Below are 21,880 nucleotides of genomic sequence, written 5' to 3' on the forward strand. Positions count from 1 at the left end.
CTGGCTGTAGTGTAGAGGTCTACCTGAACTGGCTGTAGTGTAGAGGTCTACCTGAACTGGCTGTAGTGTGGAGGTCTACCTGAACTGGCTGTAGTGTGGAGGTCTACCTGAACTGGCTGTAGTGTAGAGGTCTACCTGAACTGGCTGTAGTGTAGAGGTCTACCTGAACTGGCTGTAGTGTAGAGGTCTACCTGAACTGGCTGTAGTGTGGAGGTCTACCTGAACTGGCTGTAGTGTAGAGGTCTACCTGAACTGGCTGTAGTGTAGAGGTCTACCTGAACTGGCTGTAGTGTAGAGGTCTACCTGAACTGGCTGTAGTGTAGAGGTCTACCTGAACTGGCTGTAGTGTAGAGGTCTACCTGAACTGGCTGTAGTGTGGAGGTCTACCTGAACTGGCTGTAGTGTAGAGGTCTACCTGAACTGGCTGTAGTGTGGAGGTCTACCTGAACTGGCTGTAGTGTGGAGGTCTACCTGAACTGGCTGTAGTGTAGAGGTCTACCTGAACTGGCTGTAGTGTAGAGGTCTACCTGAACTGGCTGTAGTGTAGAGGTCTACCTGAACTGGCTGTAGTGTGAGAGGTCTACCTGAACTGGCTGTAGTGTGGAGGTCTACCTGAACTGGCTGTAGTGTAGAGGTCTACCTGAACTGGCTGTAGTGTAGAGGTCTACCTGAACTGGCTGTAGTGTGGAGGTCTACCTGAACTGGCTGTAGGTGGAGGTCTACCTGAACTGGCTGTAGTGTAGAGGTCTACCTGAACTGGCTGTAGTGTAGAGGTCTACCTGAACTGGCTGTAGTGTGGAGGTCTACCTGAACTGGCTGTAGTGTAGAGGTCTACCTGAACTGGCTGTAGTGTAGAGGTCTACCTGAACTGGCTGTAGTGTAGAGGTCTACCTGAACTGGCTGTAGTGTGGAGGTCTACCTGAACTGGCTGTAGTGTAGAGGTCTACCTGAACTGGCTGTAGTGTAGAGGTCTACCTGAACTGGCTGTAGTGTAGAGGTCTACCTGAACTGGCTGTAGTGTGGAGGTCTACCTGAACTGGCTGTAGTGTAGGAGGTCTACCTGAACTGGCTGTAGTGTAGAGGTCTACCTGAACTGGCTGTAGTGTAGAGGTCTACCTGAACTGGCTGTAGTGTAGAGGTCTACCTGAACTGGCTGTAGTGTAGAGGTCTACCTGAACTGGCTGTAGTGTGGAGGTCTACCTGAACTGGCTGTAGTGTAGAGGTCTACCTGAACTGGCTGTAGTGTGGAGGTCTACCTGAACTGGCTGTAGTGTAGAGGTCTACCTGAACTGGCTGTAGTGTAGAGGTCTACCTGAACTGGCTGTAGTGTAGAGGTCTACCTGAACTGGCTGTAGTGTAGAGGTCTACCTGAACTGGCTGTAGTGTGGAGGTCTACCTGAACTGGCTGTAGTGTAGAGGTCTACCTGAACTGGCTGTAGTGTAGAGGTCTACCTGAACTGGCTGTAGTGTAGAGGTCTACCTGAACTGGCTGTAGTGTGGAGGTCTACCTGAACTGGCTGTAGTGTGGAGGTCTACCTGAACTGGCTGTAGTGTAGAGGTCTACCTGAACTGGCTGTAGTGTAGAGGTCTACCTGAACTGGCTGTAGTGTAGAGGTCTACCTGAACTGGCTGTAGTGTGGAGGTCTACCTGAACTGGCTGTAGTGTGGAGGTCTACCTGAACTGGCTGTAGTGTGGAGGTCTACCTGAACTGGCTGTAGTGTAGAGGTCTACCTGAACTGGCTGTAGTGTAGAGGTCTACCTGAACTGGCTGTAGTGTAGAGGTCTACCTGAACTGGCTGTAGTGTAGAGGTCTACCTGAACTGGCTGTAGTGTAGAGGTCTACCTGAACTGGCTGTAGTGTAGAGGTCTACCTGAACTGGCTGTAGTGTAGAGGTCTACCTGAACTGGCTGTAGTGTAGAGGTCTACCTGAACTGGCTGTAGTGTAGAGGTCTACCTGAACTGGCTGTAGTGTAGAGGTCTACCTGAACTGGCTGTAGTGTGGAGGTCTACCTGAACTGGCTGTAGTGTAGAGGTCTACCTGAACTGGCTGTAGTGTAGAGGTCTACCTGAACTGGCTGTAGTGTAGAGGTCTACCTGAACTGGCTGTAGTGTAGAGGTCTACCTGAACTGGCTGTAGTGTGGAGGTCTACCTGAACTGGCTGTAGTGTGGAGGTCTACCTGAACTGGCTGTAGTGTAGAGGTCTACCTGAACTGGCTGTAGTGTAGAGGTCTACCTGAACTGGCTGTAGTGTAGAGGTCTACCTGAACTGGCTGTAGTGTAGAGGTCTACCTGAACTGGCTGTAGTGTAGGTCTACCTGAACTGGCTGTAGTGTAGAGGTCTACCTGAACTGGCTGTAGTGTAGAGGTCTACCTGAACTGGCTGTAGTGTAGAGGTCTACCTGAACTGGCTGTAGTGTGGAGGTCTACCTGAACTGGCTGTAGTGTGGAGGTCTACCTGAACTGGCTGTAGTGTAGAGGTCTACCTGAACTGGCTGTAGTGTAGAGGTCTACCTGAACTGGCTGTAGTGTGGAGGTCTACCTGAACTGGCTGTAGTGTAGAGGTCTACCTGAACTGGCTGTAGTGTAGAGGTCTACCTGAACTGGCTGTAGTGTGGAGGTCTACCTGAACTGGCTGTAGTGTGGAGGTCTACCTGAACTGGCTGTAGTGTAGAGGTCTACCTGAACTGGCTGTAGTGTGGAGGTCTACCTGAACTGGCTGTAGTGTAGAGGTCTACCTGAACTGGCTGTAGTGTAGAGGTCTACCTGAACTGGCTGTAGTGTGAGGTCTACCTGAACTGGCTGTAGTGTGGAGGTCTACCTGAACTGGCTGTAGTGTAGAGGTCTACCTGAACTGGCTGTAGTGTAGAGGTCTACCTGAACTGGCTGTAGTGTGGAGGTCTACCTGAACTGGCTGTAGTGTAGAGGTCTACCTGAACTGGCTGTAGTGTAGAGGTCTACCTGAACTGGCTGTAGTGTGGAGGTCTACCTGAACTGGCTGTAGTGTAGAGGTCTACCTGAACTGGCTGTAGTGTAGAGGTCTACCTGAACTGGCTGTAGTGTAGAGGTCTACCTGAACTGGCTGTAGTGTAGAGGTCTACCTGAACTGGCTGTAGTGTAGAGGTCTACCTGAACTGGCTGTAGTGTAGAGGTCTACCTGAACTGGCTGTAGTGTAGAGGTCTACCTGAACTGGCTGTAGTGTGGAGGTCTACCTGAACTGGCTGTAGTGTAGAGGTCTACCTGAACTGGCTGTAGTGTAGAGGTCTACCTGAACTGGCTGTAGTGTAGAGGTCTACCTGAACTGGCTGTAGTGTAGAGGTCTACCTGAACTGGCTGTAGTGTGGAGGTCTACCTGAACTGGCTGTAGTGTGGAGGTCTACCTGAACTGGCTGTAGTGTAGAGGTCTACCTGAACTGGCTGTAGTGTAGAGGTCTACCTGAACTGGCTGTAGTGTGGAGGTCTACCTGAACTGGCTGTAGTGTAGAGGTCTACCTGAACTGGCTGTAGTGTAGAGGTCTACCTGAACTGGCTGTAGTGTAGAGGTCTACCTGAACTGGCTGTAGTGTAGAGGTCTACCTGAACTGGCTGTAGTGTAGAGGTCTACCTGAACTGGCTGTAGTGTAGAGGTCTACCTGAACTGGCTGTAGTGTGGAGGTCTACCTGAACTGGCTGTAGTGTAGAGGTCTACCTGAACTGGCTGTAGTGTGGAGGTCTACCTGAACTGGCTGTAGTGTAGAGGTCTACCTGAACTGGCTGTAGTGTAGAGGTCTACCTGAACTGGCTGTAGTGTAGAGGTCTACCTGAACTGGCTGTAGTGTAGAGGTCTACCTGAACTGGCTGTAGTGTAGAGGTCTACCTGAACTGGCTGTAGTGTGGAGGTCTACCTGAACTGGCTGTAGTGTAGAGGTCTACCTGAACTGGCTGTAGTGTAGAGGTCTACCTGAACTGGCTGTAGTGTGGAGGTCTACCTGAACTGGCTGTAGTGTAGAGGTCTACCTGAACTGGCTGTAGTGTGGAGGTCTACCTGAACTGGCTGTAGTGTGGAGGTCTACCTGAACTGGCTGTAGTGTAGAGGTCTACCTGAACTGGCTGTAGTGTAGAGGTCTACCTGAACTGGCTGTAGTGTAGAGGTCTACCTGAACTGGCTGTAGTGTAGAGGTCTACCTGAACTGGCTGTAGTGTAGAGGTCTACCTGAACTGGCTGTAGTGTAGAGGTCTACCTGAACTGGCTGTAGTGTAGAGGTCTACCTGAACTGGCTGTAGTGTAGAGGTCTACCTGAACTGGCTGTAGTGTAGAGGTCTACCTGAACTGGCTGTAGTGTAGAGGTCTACCTGAACTGGCTGTAGTGTAGAGGTCTACCTGAACTGGCTGTAGTGTAGAGGTCTACCTGAACTGGCTGTAGTGTAGAGGTCTACCTGAACTGGCTGTAGTGTAGAGGTCTACCTGAACTGGCTGTAGTGTGGAGGTCTACCTGAACTGGCTGTAGTGTGGAGGTCTACCTGAACTGGCTGTAGTATAGAGGTCTACCTGAACTGGCTGTAGTGTGGAGGTCTACCTGAACTGGCTGTAGTGAAGAGGTCTACCTGAACTGGCTGTAGTGTAGAGGTCTACCTGACCTGGCTGTAGTGTGGAGGTCTACCTGAACTGGCTGTAGTGTAGAGGCCTACCTGAACTGGCTGAAGTGTAGAGGTCTACCTGAACTGGCTGTAGTGTAGAGGTCTACCTGAACTGGCTGTAGTGTAGAGGTCTACCTGAACTGGCTGTAGTGTAGAGGTCTACCTGAACTGGCTGTAGTGTAGAGGTCTACCTGAACTGGCTGTAGTGTAGAGGTCTACCTGAACTGGCTGTAGTGTAGAGGTCTACCTGAACTGGCTGTAGTGTAGAGGTCTACCTGAACTGGCTGTAGTGTAGAGGTCTACCTGAACTGGCTGTAGTGTGGAGGTCTACCTGAACTGGCTGTAGTGTAGAGGTCTACCTGAACTGGCTGTAGTGTAGAGGTCTACCTGAACTGGCTGTAGTGTAGAGGTCTACCTGAACTGGCTGTAGTGTAGAGGTCTACCTGAACTGGCTGTAGTGTAGAGGTCTACCTGAACTGGCTGTAGTGTAGAGGTCTACCTGAACTGGCTGTAGTGTGGAGGTCTACCTGAACTGGCTGTAGTGTAGAGGTCTACCTGAACTGGCTGTAGTGTGGAGGTCTACCTGAACTGGCTGTAGTGTAGAGGTCTACCTGAACTGGCTGTAGTGTAGAGGTCTACCTGAACTGGCTGTAGTGTAGAGGTCTACCTGAACTGGCTGTAGTGTAGAGGTCTACCTGAACTGGCTGTAGTGTAGAGGTCTACCTGAACTGGCTGTAGTGTAGAGGTCTACCTGAACTGGCTGTAGTGTAGAGGTCTACCTGAACTGGCTGTAGTGTAGAGGTCTACCTGAACTGGCTGTAGTGTAGAGGTCTACCTGAACTGGCTGTAGTGTAGAGGTCTACCTGAACTGGCTGTAGTGTAGAGGTCTACCTGAACTGGCTGTAGTGTGGAGGTCTACCTGAACTGGCTGTAGTGTAGAGGTCTACCTGAACTGGCTGTAGTGTGGAGGTCTACCTGAACTGGCTGTAGTGTAGAGGTCTACCTGAACTGGCTGTAGTGTAGAGGTCTACCTGAACTGGCTGTAGTGTAGAGGTCTACCTGAACTGGCTGTAGTGTGGAGGTCTACCTGAACTGGCTGTAGTGTAGAGGTCTACCTGAACTGGCTGTAGTGTAGAGGTCTACCTGAACTGGCTGTAGTGTAGAGGTCTACCTGAACTGGCTGTAGTGTAGAGGTCTACCTGAACTGGCTGTAGTGTAGAGGTCTACCTGAACTGGCTGTAGTGTAGAGGTCTACCTGAACTGGCTGTAGTGTGGAGGTCTACCTGAACTGGCTGTAGTGTGGAGGTCTACCTGAACTGGCTGTAGTGTAGAGGTCTACCTGAACTGGCTGTAGTGTAGAGGTCTACCTGAACTGGCTGTAGTGTAGAGGTCTACCTGAACTGGCTGTAGTGTGGAGGTCTACCTGAACTGGCTGTAGTGTGGAGGTCTACCTGAACTGGCTGTAGTGTAGAGGTCTACCTGAACTGGCTGTAGTGTAGAGGTCTACCTGAACTGGCTGTAGTGTAGAGGTCTACCTGAACTGGCTGTAGTGTAGAGGTCTACCTGAACTGGCTGTAGTGTGGAGGTCTACCTGAACTGGCTGTAGTGTAGAGGTCTACCTGAACTGGCTGTAGTGTAGAGGTCTACCTGAACTGGCTGTAGTGTAGAGGTCTACCTGAACTGGCTGTAGTGTAGAGGTCTACCTGAACTGGCTGTAGTGTAGAGGTCTACCTGAACTGGCTGTAGTGTGGAGGTCTACCTGAACTGGCTGTAGTGTAGAGGTCTACCTGAACTGGCTGTAGTGTGGAGGTCTACCTGAACTGGCTGTAGTGTAGAGGTCTACCTGAACTGGCTGTAGTGTAGAGGTCTACCTGAACTGGCTGTAGTGTAGAGGTCTACCTGAACTGGCTGTAGTGTAGAGGTCTACCTGAACTGGCTGTAGTGTAGAGGTCTACCTGAACTGGCTGTAGTGTAGAGGTCTACCTGAACTGGCTGTAGTGTAGAGGTCTACCTGAACTGGCTGTAGTGTAGAGGTCTACCTGAACTGGCTGTAGTGTAGAGGTCTACCTGAACTGGCTGTAGTGTGAGGTCTACCTGAACTGGCTGTAGTGTAGAGGTCTACCTGAACTGGCTGTAGTGTAGAGGTCTACCTGAACTGGCTGTAGTGTAGAGGTCTACCTGAACTGGCTGTAGTGTAGAGGTCTACCTGAACTGGCTGTAGTGTGGAGGTCTACCTGAACTGGCTGTAGTGTAGAGGTCTACCTGAACTGGCTGTAGTGTAGAGGTCTACCTGAACTGGCTGTAGTGTAGAGGTCTACCTGAACTGGCTGTAGTGTAGAGGTCTACCTGAACTGGCTGTAGTGTAGAGGTCTACCTGAACTGGCTGTAGTGTAGAGGTCTACCTGAACTGGCTGTAGTGTAGAGGTCTACCTGAACTGGCTGTAGTGTAGAGGTCTACCTGAACTGGCTGTAGTGTAGAGGTCTACCTGAACTGGCTGTAGTGTAGAGGTCTACCTGAACTGGCTGTAGTGTAGAGGTCTACCTGAACTGGCTGTAGTGTAGAGGTCTACCTGAACTGGCTGTAGTGTAGAGGTCTACCTGAACTGGCTGTAGTGTAGAGGTCTACCTGAACTGGCTGTAGTGTAGAGGTCTACCTGAACTGGCTGTAGTGTAGAGGTCTACCTGAACTGGCTGTAGTGTAGAGGTCTACCTGAACTGGCTGTAGTGTAGAGGTCTACCTGAACTGGCTGTAGTGTAGAGGTCTACCTGAACTGGCTGTAGTGTAGAGGTCTACCTGAACTGGCTGTAGTGTAGAGGTCTACCTGAACTGGCTGTAGTGTGGAGGTCTACCTGAACTGGCTGTAGTGTGGAGGTCTACCTGAACTGGCTGTAGTGTGGAGGTCTACCTGAACTGGCTGTAGTGTGGAGGTCTACCTGAACTGGCTGTAGTGTAGAGGTCTACCTGAACTGGCTGTAGTGTGGAGGTCTACCTGAACTGGCTGTAGTGTAGAGGTCTACCTGAACTGGCTGTAGTGTAGAGGTCTACCTGAACTGGCTGTAGTGTAGAGGTCTACCTGAACTGGCTGTAGTGTAGAGGTCTACCTGAACTGGCTGTAGTGTAGAGGTCTACCTGAACTGGCTGTAGTGTGGAGGTCTACCTGAACTGGCTGTAGTGTAGAGGTCTACCTGAACTGGCTGTAGTGTAGAGGTCTACCTGAACTGGCTGTAGTGTAGAGGTCTACCTGAACTGGCTGTAGTGTAGAGGTCTACCTGAACTGGCTGTAGTGTAGAGGTCTACCTGAACTGGCTGTAGTGTGGAGGTCTACCTGAACTGGCTGTAGTGTAGAGGTCTACCTGAACTGGCTGTAGTGTGGAGGTCTACCTGAACTGGCTGTAGTGTAGAGGTCTACCTGAACTGGCTGTAGTGTAGAGGTCTACCTGAACTGGCTGTAGTGTGGAGGTCTACCTGAACTGGCTGTAGTGTAGAGGTCTACCTGAACTGGCTGTAGTGTAGAGGTCTACCTGAACTGGCTGTAGTGTAGAGGTCTACCTGAACTGGCTGTAGTGTAGAGGTCTACCTGAACTGGCTGTAGTGTAGAGGTCTACCTGAACTGGCTGTAGTGTAGAGGTCTACCTGAACTGGCTGTAGTGTAGAGGTCTACCTGAACTGGCTGTAGTGTAGAGGTCTACCTGAACTGGCTGTAGTGTAGAGGTCTACCTGAACTGGCTGTAGTGTAGAGGTCTACCTGAACTGGCTGTAGTGTAGAGGTCTACCTGAACTGGCTGTAGTGTAGAGGTCTACCTGAACTGGCTGTAGTGTAGAGGTCTACCTGAACTGGCTGTAGTGTAGAGGTCTACCTGAACTGGCTGTAGTGTAGAGGTCTACCTGAACTGGCTGTAGTGTAGAGGTCTACCTGAACTGGCTGTAGTGTGGAGGTCTACCTGAACTGGCTGTAGTTTGGAGGTCTACCTGAACTGGCTGTAGTGTAGAGTTCTACCTGAACTGGCTGTAGTGTGGAGGTCTACCTTAACTGGCTGTAGTGTAGAGGTCTACCTTAACTGGCTGTAGTGTAGAGTTCTACCTGAACTGGCTGTAGTGTGGAGGTCTACCTTAACTGGCTGTAGTGTAGAGGTCTACCTTAACTGTCTGTAGTGTGGAGGTCTATCTGAACTGGCTGTAGTGTGGAGGTCTACCTGAACTGGCTGTAGTGTGGAGGTCTACCTGAAATGGCTGTAGTGTTGAGGTCTACCTGAACTGGCTGTAGTGAAGAGGTCTACCTGAACTGGCTGAAGTGTAGAGGTCTACCTGAACTGGCTGTAGTGTAGAGGTCTACCTGAACTGGCTGTAGTGTGGAGGTCTACCTGAACTGGCTGTAGTATAGAGGTCTACCTGAACTGGCTGTAGTGTAGAGGTCTACCTGAACTGGCTGTAGTGTAGAGGTCTACCTGAACTGGCTGTAGTGTGGAGATCTACCTGAACTGGCTGTAGTGTAGAGGTCTACCTGAACTGGTTGTAGTATAGAGGTCTACCTGAACTGGCTGTAGTGTAGAGGTCTACCTGAACTGGCTGTAATGTAGAGGTCTACCTGAACTGGCTGTAGTGTAGAGGTCTACCTGAACTGGCTGTAGTGTAGAGGTACGTAAAGCCCCATGGCCCAGAGAACATGTTTTATAGCTGTGCAGGGAGGAGGAGTGTTTAGGTTAACCTGTTAGGGCTAGGGGGCAGCATTGACACGGCTGGATAAAAAACATACCCGATTTAATCTGGTTACCACTCCTACTCAGTAACTAGAATATGCATATACTTATTACATATGGATAGAAAACACCCTAAATTTTCTAAAACTGTTTGAATGGTGTCTGTGAGTATAACAGAACTCAAATGGCAGGTCAAAACCTGAGAGATTCCTTTACAGGAAGTGGCCTGTCTGACCATTTCTGGAACTTCTTTGCCATCTCTATCATTTACTAAGGATCTCTGCTCTAACGTGACACTTCCCACGTCGTCCATAGGCTCTCATAGCCCGGGAAAAAAGAGAATGTCGTCATTCCAGCCCCAGGCTGAAACACATTATCGCCTTTCTCAAGTGGCCCATCAAGAGACACTAGCTTATGCGCGTGACCCCGACCGCCCCGCCTTTGGGATTTTTTCCTCTGTTTGCCGAAAAGGAGATTCCCTGTCGGAATTTTACCGCTTTTCTACGAGAAAAATGACGTAAAAATTGATTTTAAACAGCGGTTGACATGCTTCGACGTACGGCAATTGAATACTTTGAATTTTATTGTCAGGAATTGCGCCAAGCGCGCGACACTTCTTTACTATTTCGGATAGTGTCTGGAACGCACGAACAAAACGCCGCTATTCGGATATAACGATGGATTATTTTGGACCAAACCAACATTTGTTATTGAAGTAGACGTCCTGGGTGTGCATTCTGACGAAGACAACAAAAGGTAATGACATTTTTATAATAGTAAATATGATTATGGTGAGTGCTAAACTTGCCGGATGTCTAAATAGCGAGCCCGTGATGCCTGGGCTATATACTTAGAATATTGCAAAATGTGCTTTCACCAAAAAGCTATTTTAAAATCGGACATATCGAGTGCATAGAGGAGGTCTGTATCTATAATTCTTAAAATAATTGTTATGCTTTTTGTGAACGTTTATCGTGAGTAATTTAGTAAAATGTTAGCGAATTCCCCGTAAGTTTGCGGGGGGTATGCTAGTTCTGAACGTCACATGCTAATGTAAAAAGCTGGTTTTTGATATAAATATGAACTTGATTGAACAAAACATGCATGTATTGTATAACATAATGTCCTAGGGTTGTCATCTGATGAAGATCATCAAAGGTGAGTGCTGCATTTAGCTGTCTTCTGGGTTTTGGTGACATTATATGCTGGCTTGAAAAATGGGTGTCTGATTATTTCTGGCTTGGTACTCTGCTGACATAATCTAATGTTTTGCTTTCGTTGTAAAGCCTTTTTGAAATCGGACAGTGTGGTTAGATTAACGAGAGTCTTATCTTTAAATGGCTGTAAAATAGTCATATGTTTGAGAAATTGAAGTAATAGGATTTTGAAGATTTTGAAAATCGCGCCACAGGCTGGCAGTGGATGTTACGTAGGTGGGACGAATTCGTCCCGCCGGTCCCATAGAGGTTAAACTGAAGTTGGGTTTATTTCTGCTTCACTTTCTAATGTTCGAAAGTTATTTTGTTGAGAACATCAATCCAATCAAACAGCGCACAGAGGATATTGTTATGACACTTTGGTCAGGTACATTAGGGAAAACACTATGCTCTATCTCTCTCTCTCTCTCTCTCTCTCTCTCTCTCCCTCTCTCCCCCTCCCCTTTTCCTCTCTCTCCCTCTCTCCCCCTCCCCTTTTCCTCTGTCCCTCCCTCCCTCCCTCTCCCTCTCTCTCTCTCTCTCTCTCTCTCTCTCTCTCTCTCTCTCTCTCACATCTGTCCTTGACAGGGCCCTCGTGATAAAAAACTTTAGAACACACCGTGGATTGTGGTTTAGTCATCTCCTCTGGTCTCCCACACACACACACACACACACACACACACACACACACACACACACACACACACACACACACACACACACACACACACACACACACACACACACACACACACACACACACACACACACACACACACAAACTAATTCACCGCTATACTACACACGTTGTGTGTGTCTTAAAGTAAACAAACAGGATTGGGACGACTTCCAAACCATGTTCTGGAAACACAGAAAAACACACCATATGCACAAAGTAACACACACTGACACACATTGATACACACAGTAACACACAGTAACACACATTGATACACACAGTAACACACATTGATACACACAGTAACACACAGTAACACACAGTAACACACATTGATACACCTAGTAACACACAGTAACACACACAGTAACACACAATAACACACAGTAACACACTGTACACACACAGTAACACACAGTAACACACACAGTAACACACAGTAACACACAGTAACACACTGTACACACACAGTAACACACAGTAACACACTGTACACACACAGTAACACACAGTAACACACAGTAACACACACAGTAACACACAGTAACACAAAGTAACACACAGTAACACACAGTAACACACAGTAACACAAAGTAACACACAGTAACACACAGTAACACACATTATACAGAGTTCTAGGGAGAAGAATATGTGACTGCCTGTCCCATTCCACGTTTAGGACCATATAACATTTTCTGCATGGCTTTATATGACTCTTGAAACAATAACGGGGTCTCCTGGTGAAACCTCTCTATCTGGGGTAATTACAACCTGGTGGAACCTCTCTATCTGGGGTAATTACAACCTGGTGGAACCTCTCTATCTGGGGTCTCCGTCTAAACACAAAGTAATTACAACCTGGTAGAACCTCTCTATCTGGCGTAATTACAACCTGGTAGAACCTCTCTATCTGGGGTAATTACAACCTGGTGCAACCTCTCTATCTGGGGTAATTACAACCTGGTGGAACCTCTCTATCTGGGGTAATTACAACCTGGTGGAACCTCTCTATCTGGGGTAATTACAACCTGGTGGAACCTCTCTATCTGGGGTAATTACAACCTGGTGGAATCTCTCTATCTGGGGTAATTACAACCTGGTGGAACCTCTCTATCTAAACACAAAGTAATTACAACCTGATGGAACCTCTCTATCTGGGGTAATTACAACCTGGTGGAACCTCTCTATCTGGGGTCGCTGTCTAAACACAAAGTAATAACAACCTTTCACAATAGACCTTCTATACACAATTTCACTGTGACAATCAACCACATTAAAACTTCTTAGGGATAGGGGGCAGTATTCGGAAGTTTGGATGAATGAGGTGCCCAAAGTAAACTGCCTGTTACTCAGGCCAGAAGCTAGGATATGCATATAATTGGTAGTATTGGATAGAAAATACTCTAAAGTTTCCAAAACTGTTAAACTAATGTCTATGAGTATAACAGAACTGATATAGCAGGCGACAACCCGAGGAGAATCCATCTGGAAAATTCTGTTTTGGAGATGACACAATTTAAAATGTCTGTCTATGGAAAAATCAATGTAATACCTCCCAGATTGCAGTTCCTAAGGCTTCCAGCAGATGTCAACAGTCTTTAGAAAGAGTTTCAGGCTTGTTTTTTGAAAAATTGTAACGATCGTCGTCGGGTGACGAGGAAGCGGACCAAAACGCAGCTGGGAGCGAACACATGTTTATTCTTTACACTGAAATAAACACGTACACAAAATCAAGAAAATGCAGATACGTTAACTGCTCAAACACAAGAGGCAACACCTCACAAACAGCGTGGGGGAAAAAGGAACTTAAATGTGATCCCAATCAGAGACAACTAGCGACAGCTGTCTCTGATTGGGAATCGACAGAACCCAACATAGAAATACACCACATAGAGCTCACACAAGGCTATAACGCAAACATAGAAAACAAACCAAGGAAAAATACCCAACATGACACACCCTGACCAAAATACCCGAGTTCACCTGGTCAGGGCGTGACAGTACCCCCCCCCCAACGGTGCGTACTCCCGGCGCACCAAACTTAAGTCTATTAGGGGGGGGACCCGGGTGGGCGCCTCACCCTCGGTGGAGGCTCTGGCCCCGGGCGTGTTCTTTCCCCCCCTCCACCTTAGCCCTACCCCTCTGGCCCGGACTCGCACCACTGACTTGGTGCGGCAGCAGGCCGGGAGCGGGCCGTCGACCGGAACACGATTGGGCACCGGTGGACCGGACACGGGCCGGGCCGGACTGGGAACACGCACCACGGGCTTGGTGCGGGAAACAGGAACGGGCCGGTTAACGGGACTGGGAACACGCACCTACTGGCTTGGTGAGCCGGGAGCACCGGACCACGGGCGTCGGGCCCGGCGACTGGCGACACCGCGCACGCTCCCATGGCTTGGTGCGGGGAGCAGGGACGGGCCGGACAGGACTGTGGACACGCACCGTGGGCTTGGTGCAGGGAACAGGAACGGGCCAGACAGGACTGTGAACACGCACTGGTGAACTGAAGCGTGGAGCCGGTTTAGCCACTCGTCCTGGCTGGATGCCCATCCTAGCACGGCATGTGCTGGGCATGTCCACCGGACGCACCGGGCTGTGCGGGCACACTGGCGACACAGCGTGCAACTCCGCATCCCATGGCTCCTCCTCCAGATCTTCCCTCAGCAGGTCCTCAATCAACCGCCTCATCTCCGTCTCCTCCTCCGCCGTCATCCCCCACGAGAGCAGTGGTCTGGGCTCTTCCTCTGCCCTTCCGGACAACCCCATTAGCCCCCCCAAAAAAAATTCTTGGGGGTGTCTTCCGGGCCTCCTCGACCGCCGCCTGCGACTCCGTCCACCGGCTGGCATTACCTCCTCGACCTGGGAATCCTTTCGCCAGGGTCCTTTGCCCGCCATGATCTCCTCCCAGGTCCAGAACTCCTAACCCTCGCGAGCCCATCTCTCGCGCTCCAAAATAATCCATCGTTATATCCGAATAGCGGCGTTTTGTTCATGCGTCCCAGACACTATCCGAATGGTAAAGAAGGGTCGCGCGCATGGCGCAATTCGTGACAAAAAAAATCTAAATATTCCATTACCGTACTTCGAAGCATGTCAACCGCTGTTTAAAATCCATTTTTATGCAATTTTTCTCGTAAAAAAAGCGATAATATTCTGACCGGGAATGTCCATTTAGCTAAACAGAGGAATGAAAACAAACCTTTCGGTCGACGCGGGCACGAGCCTGAGTCTCACAGTACTGTAACCAGCCACTACCCAAACGCGCTACTTTGTTTCAGCCAGAGCCTGCAAAGCCACGATTCCGCTTTTTGCCGCCTTCTGAGAACCTATGGCAGCCATAGGAAGTGTCACGGGACAGCTAAGATCCTCACTCTTCAATAAACAGAGACAAAAAGAACGACACCTTGTCAGACAGGCCACTTCCTGAATGAAACCTTCTCAGATTTTGGCCTGCCATATGAGTTCTGTTATACTCACAGACACCATTCAAACAGTTTTAGAAACGTTAGGGTGTTTTCTATCCAAAGCCAAAAATTATATGCATATTCTAGTTACTGGGCAGGAGTAGTAACCAGATTAAATCGGGTACGTTTTTTATCCAGCCGTGAAAATACTGCCCCCTAGCCATAACAGGTTAACTGCTCAAACACAAGAGGCAACACCCCACAAACAGCGTGGGGGAAAAAGGAACTGACAAAAATGGGCGTGACAAAAATGAACTAGAATTTGTAGTTTTTCTAGGTGGCTCTCATTTTGGCAGTAGTGTTGTGGCGAGCATCGGTGAGGGTGCGCACTTCGTTATTTATCTCCGGTATTGAACATACTATTCTCCGTCTTAAATTTGATTGTTTATTTACGTATTAGGGTGCCTGAGGATTGATTAGAAATGTTGTTTGACTTGTTTGGATGAAGTTTATTGGTAACTTTCGGGATTCATTTGTATGCATTTTGAACGAGGGAAACAGGTCGATTACTGAGTCAAGCGCACCAACTAAACTGACCTTTTTGGGATATAAAGGACTTTATCGAACAAAAGGACCATTTGTTAAGTAGCTGGGACCCTTGTGACTGCAAACAGAGGAAGATCTTCAAAGGTAAGGGATTTATTTTATCGCTATTTCTGACTTTCGTGACGCCTCTGCTTGTTTGGAAAATGTTTGTAATGCTTTTGTGTGCGGGGCGCTGTCCTCAGATAATCGCATGATGTGCTTTCGCCGTAAAGTATTTTTGAAATCTGACAAAGTGGCTGGATTAACAAGAAGTTAAGCTTTTAAACGATGTAAGCCACTTGTATTTTCATGAATGTTTAATATTACGAATTTTGTATTTTGAATTTCGCGCTCTGCCATTTCACCGGATGTTGGCCAGGGACGCAATGTCCCACCTAGCCCAAAGAGGTTTTAAGATCTGCTGTGATGGTGTGATTGTGTGATGGTGGGATGGTGGGATGCTGTGATGGGATGGTGGGATGCTGTGATGGTGTGATGGTGGGATGGTGTGATGGTGGGATGCTGTGATGCTGTGATGGTGGGATGGTGTGATGCTGTGATGGTGGGATGGTGGGATGCTGTGATGGTGGGATGCTGTGATGGTGGGATGCTGTGATGGTGGGATGCTGTGATGGTGTGATGGTGGGATGCTGTGATGGTGTGATGCTGTGATGCTGTGATGGTGGGATGGTGTGATGCTGTGATGGTGGGATGCTGTGATGTTGTGATGTGTGATGCTGTGATGGTGGGATGCTGTGATGGTGTGGTGGTGGGATGCTGTGATGGTGGGATGCTGTGATGGTGTGATGCTGTGATGGTGGGATGGTGTGATGGTGGGATGCTGTGATGGTGTGAGGGTGTGATACTGATGGTGTGATGGTGTGATGCTGTGATGGTGGGATGCTGTGATGCTGTGATGGTGTGAGGGTGTGATACTGATGGTGTGATGGTGTGATGCTGTGATGCTGTGATGGTGGGATGGTGTGATGCTGTGATGATGTGATGCTGTGATGGTGTGAGGGTGTAATACTGATGGTGTGATGCTGTGATGGTGGGATGCTGTGATGCTGTGATGATGTGATACTGATGGTGTGATGGTGTGATGCTGTGATGGTGGGATGGTGTGATGCTGTGATGGTGGGATGCTGTGATGGTGTGATGTGTGATGCTGTGATGGTGGGATGCTGTGATGGTGGGATGCTGTGACGGTGGGATGCTGTGATGGTGTGATGGTGGGATGCTGTGATGGTGTGATGCTGTGATGCTGTGATGGTGGGATGGTGTGATGCTGTGATGGTGGGATGCTGTGATGGTGTGATGTGTGATACTGATGGTGTGATGGTGTGATGCTGTGATGGTGTGAGGGTGTAATACTGATGGTGTGATGCTGTGATGGTGGGATGCTGTGATGCTGTGATGATGTGATACTGATGGTGTGATGGTGTGATGCTGTGATGGTGTGGTGGTGGGATGCTGTGATGGTGGGATGCTGTGATGCTGTGATGGTGTGAGGGTGTGATACTGATGGTGTGATGGTGAGATGCTGTGATGGTGTGGTGGTGGGATGCTGTGATGGTGTGATTGTTTGATACTGTGATGCTGTGATGATGTGATACTGTGATGCTGATGGTGTGAGGGTGTGATACTGATGGTGTGATGGTGGGATGCTGTGATGCTGTGATGGTGTGATGCTGTGATGGTGTGATTGTGTGATACTGTGATGCTGTGATGATGTGATACTGTGATGCTGATGGTGTGATGGTGTGTGATGGTGTGATGGTGTTGACCGATCATAGTGCTACAAGGCTCTACACGGTACAACACGGTATTACATGATACAACATGGTACTACCCGGTACAACATGGTATTACACGGTATTACACTGTACAGCATGGTACAACACGGTACAACACGGTACAACACGGTACAACACAGTATTACACTGTACAACACGGTATTACACGGTACAACACGGTATTACACTGTACAACACGGTACAACACGGTATTACACTGTACAACACGGTATTACACGGTACAACACGGTATTACACTGTACAACACGGTACAACACAGTACAACACAGTATTACACTGTACAACACGGTACAACACAGTATTACACTGTACAACACGGTACAACGCGGTACAACACGGTATTACACTGTACAACACGGTATTACACTGTACAACACGGTATTACACGGTACAACACGGTATTACACTGTACAACAGGGTGCAACACGGTACAACATAGTATTACACGGTGCAACATGGTACTAGACAGTACAACACAGTATTACACGGTACAACCTAGTATTACATGGCACAACACAGTACAACACGGTACAACATGGTACAACACGGTACAACACAGTACAACATGGTACTACACAGTACTACACGGTACTACACAGTACATCACGGTATTACATGGTACAACACAGTACAACACAGTATTACACTGTACAACATGTTATTACATGGTACAACACAGTACCACACTGTATTACATGGTACAACATAGTATTACACTGCAAAACACAGTACAACTCGATATTACACGGTACAACACGGTACAATACAGTATTAATGGTACAACACAGTACAACACGATATTACATGGTACAACCCAGTACAAGATGGTATTACATGGTACAACACATTGTTACATGGTACACTGTATTACACAGACTTTTCAGGGAAGTCAGGAACCAATATACACATGCAGTTAGGAAAGGCTAGCTTTTTCAAACAGAAATTTGCATCCTGTAGCACTAATTCACAAAAGTTTTGGGACACTGTAAAGTCCATGGAGAGTAAGAGCTCCTCCTCCCAGGTGCCCACTGCACTGAGGCTAGGTAAAACTGTCACCACAGATAAATGCGGGTTAGACAATGCGGGTTAGACAATCTGGACCCTCTCTTCTAAAATTATCCGCCACCATTGTTGCAACCCCTATCACTAGCCTGTTCAATCTCTCTTTCGTATCGTCTGAGATTCCCAAAGATTGGAAAGCGGCCGCGGTCATCCCCCTCTTCAAAGGGGGAGACACTCTAGACCCAAACTGTTACAGACCTATATCCATCCTGCCCTGCCTTTCTAAAGTCTTTGAAAGCCAAGTTAACAAACAGATCACTGACCATTTCGAATCCCATCGTACCTTCTCCGCTATGCGATCCGGTTTCTGAGCTGGTCATGGGTGCACCTCAGCCACGCTCAAGGTCCTAAACGATATCATAACCACCATTGATTAAAGACAGTACTGTACAGCTGTATTCATCTACCTGGCCAAGGCTTTCGACTCTGTCAATCACCACATTCTTATCGGCAGACTCAATAGCCTAGGTTTCTCTAATGATTGCCTCGCCTGGTTCACTACTTCTCAGATAGAGTTCAGTGTGTCAAATCGGAGGGCCTGTTGCCTGGACCTCTGGCAGTCTCTATGGGGGTGCCACAGGGTTCAATTCTCGGGCCGACTCTTTTCTCTGTATACATCAATGATGTCGCTCTTGCTGCTGGTGAGTCTCTGATCCACCTCTACACAGACGACATCATCTGGCCCTTCTTTGGACACTGTGTTAACTAACCTCCAAACGAGCTTCAATGCCATACAACACTCCTTCCGTGGTCTCCAACTGCTCTTAAATGCTAGTAAAACTAAATGCATGCTTTTCAACCGATCGCTGCCCGCACCTGCCGGCAAGACTACATCACTACTCTGGACGGTTCTGACTTAGAATACATGGACAACTATAAATACCTGGGTGTCTGGCTAGACTGTGACCTCTCCTTTCAGACTCACATTAAGCATCTCCAATCCAAAATTAAATCTAGAATCGGCTTCCTGTTCCGCAACAAAGCATCCTTCACTCATGCTGCCAAACATACCCTGGTAAAATTGACAATCCTACCGATCTTTTACTTCGGCGATGTCATTTACAAAATAGCCTCCAACACTCTACTCAGCAAATTGGATGCGGTCTATCACAGTGCCATCCGTTTTGTCACCAAAGCCCCATATACTACCCACCACTGCGACCTGCACGCTCTCGTTGGCTGGCCCTCGCTACATATTCGTCGCCAGACCCACTGGCTCCAGGTCATCTATAAGTATATGCTAGGTAAAGCTCCTCCTTATTTCAGCTCACTGGTCACCATAGCAACACCCACCCGTAGAACGTGCTCCAGCTGGTATATCTCACTGGTCATTCCCAAAGCCAACACAAGCTTTGGCCGCCTTTCCTTCCAGTTCTCTGCTGCCAATGCCTGGAACGAATTGCAAAAATCACTGAAGTTGGAGTCTTATATCTCCCTCACTATCTTTAAGTGTCAGCTGTCAGAGCAGCTTACCGATCGCTGCAGCTGTACATAGCCCATCTGTAAATATCCCATCCAACCAACTACCTACCTCATCCCCATATTTGTTCTTGTTTTTCTGCTCTTTTGCAAACCAGTATCTCTACTTGCACATCCTCATCTGCACGTTCTATCACTCCAGTGTTAATTGCCAAATTGTAATTACTTCGCCACTATGGCCTATTTATTTCCTTACTTCCTGTCAGACTTCGAAGGCGTGCACACCGCCCACCGCTTCCGAGTATGTTACTCGCCAATGTCCAGTCTACAACAAGGTAGATGAAATTAGGGCAAGGGTTGCTTTCCAGAGAGATGTCAGGGATTGTTACATACTCTGTTTCACGGAAACATGACTCTCTCGGGATATGTTGTCGGAGTCGGTACAGCCACCGGGATTCTTCAAGCGTTGCGCTGACAGAAATAAACATCTCTCCGGGAAGAAGAGGGGCGGGGGTGTGTGCTTCATGATTAACGACTCATAGCGTAATTATAATAACATACAGGAACTCAAGTCCTTTTATTCACCTGACCTAGAATTCCTCACAATCAAATGCCGACCATATTATCTACCAAGAGAATTCGCGACGGTTAATGTCACAGCCGTGTATATCCCCCCTCAAGCCGATACCACGACGGCCCTCAAGGAACTTCACTAGACTCTATGCAAACTGGAAACCACATATCCTGAGGCTGCATTTATTTAGCTGGGGATTTTAACAAAGGCAATTTGAGAACAAGGCAACCTAAATTATATCAGCATATTGACTGTAGCACTCGCGTTGGAAAAACACTGGATCACTGCTACTCTAACTTCCTTGATGCATACAAGGCCCTCCCCCGCCCTCCTTTAGGCAAATCTGACCACGACTCCATTTTGCTCCTCCCATCCTATCGGCAGAAACTCAAACAGGAAGTACAAGAACTATTCAACGCATTTCCATTTCGCTGTCCCTTAACACTGAGGCCCCACAAGGGTGCGTGCTCAGCCCCCTCCTGTACTCCCTGTTCACCCACGACTGCGTGGCCATGCACGCCTCCAACTCAATCATCAAGTTTGCAGACGACACAACAGTAGTAGGGCTGATTAACAGCAATGACGAGGCAGCCTACAGGCAGGAGGTGAGGGCACTCAGAGTGTGTTGTCAGGAAAACAACCACTCGCTCACCGTCAACAAAACAAAGGAGATGAATGTGGACTTCAGGAAACAGCAGAGGGAGCACCCCCCTATCCACATCGACGGGACAGTAGTGGACAGAAGTTTTAAGTTCCTTGGCGTACACATCACAGACAATCTGAAATGGTCCACCCACACAGAGAGTGTGGTGAAGAAGGCGCAACAGCGCCTCTTCAACCTCAGGAGGCTGAAGAAATTTTTTCTTGTCACCTAAAACCCTCACAAACTTTTAAAGATGCACAATTGAGAGCATCCTGTTGGGCTGCATCACCACCTGGTATGGCAACTGCACCGCCCACAACCGCAGTGCTCTCCAGAGGGTGGTGCAGTCTGCACAACGCATCACCGAGGGTAAACTCCCTGCCCTCCAGGACACCTACACCACCCGAGCCACAGCCTGTTCACCCCGCTATCATCCAGAAGGCGAGGTCAGTACAGGTGCATCAAAGCTGGGACCGAGAGACTGAAAAATATTTTCTATCTCAAGGCCATCAGACTGTTAATAAACAGCCATCACTAACGCAGAGAGGCTGCTGCCTACATACAGACTTGAAATCATTGGCCACTTTAATAAATGGATCACTAGTCACTTTAATAATGTTTACATATCTTGCATTACTCATCCCATATGTATATACTGTATTTTATCCCATCTATAGCATCTTGCCTATGCCACTCTGTTATTGCTCATATTTATATGTATATATTCTTATTCCATTCCATTCCTTAGATTTGTGTGTATTAGGTCGTTGTTTGTGGAATTGTTACATTACTTGTTAGATATTACTGCATTGTCGGAACTAGAAGCACAAGCATTTTGCAACACTAGCAATAACATCTGCTAACCATGTGTATGTGACCAATACATTTTTTAAAATGTTTTATTTGATTTATTACACAGTACGACACGGTATTACATGGTACAACACATTATTACGCGGTCCAACACCGTACAACACCGTTCAACACCGTACAACACCGTTCAACGTTATAGAACACGGCTCAACTCGGTTCAACGCCGTTCAAAGCGGGTTCAATGCGGCTCAACTCGGTTCAACGTGGTCCAACACCGTACAACACCGTTCAACATCATACAACGCCGTTCAACATCATACAACGCGGTTCAAATCGGTTCAACGTGGTCCAACACCGTACAACACCGTT

General features: G+C 48.1%; 2 protein-coding genes across 2 annotated transcripts in view; both read right to left on the bottom strand.

Moving 5' to 3' along the window:
• Nucleotides 1-21,880, bottom strand: part of LOC106566305 (nerve growth factor) — a 178,080-nt gene that overhangs the window by 55,469 nt on the left and 100,731 nt on the right. The window lies entirely within an intron of this gene.
• LOC106566289 (uncharacterized protein DDB_G0271670-like) overlaps nt 1-21,880 on the bottom strand; it is a 78,131-nt gene that overhangs the window by 51,426 nt on the left and 4,825 nt on the right. The window lies entirely within an intron of this gene.

This window comes from Salmo salar, chromosome ssa13 (genome assembly GCF_905237065.1).
Source record: "Salmo salar chromosome ssa13, Ssal_v3.1, whole genome shotgun sequence".
In the NCBI taxonomy this organism is placed as follows: Eukaryota; Metazoa; Chordata; class Actinopteri; order Salmoniformes; family Salmonidae; genus Salmo; species Salmo salar.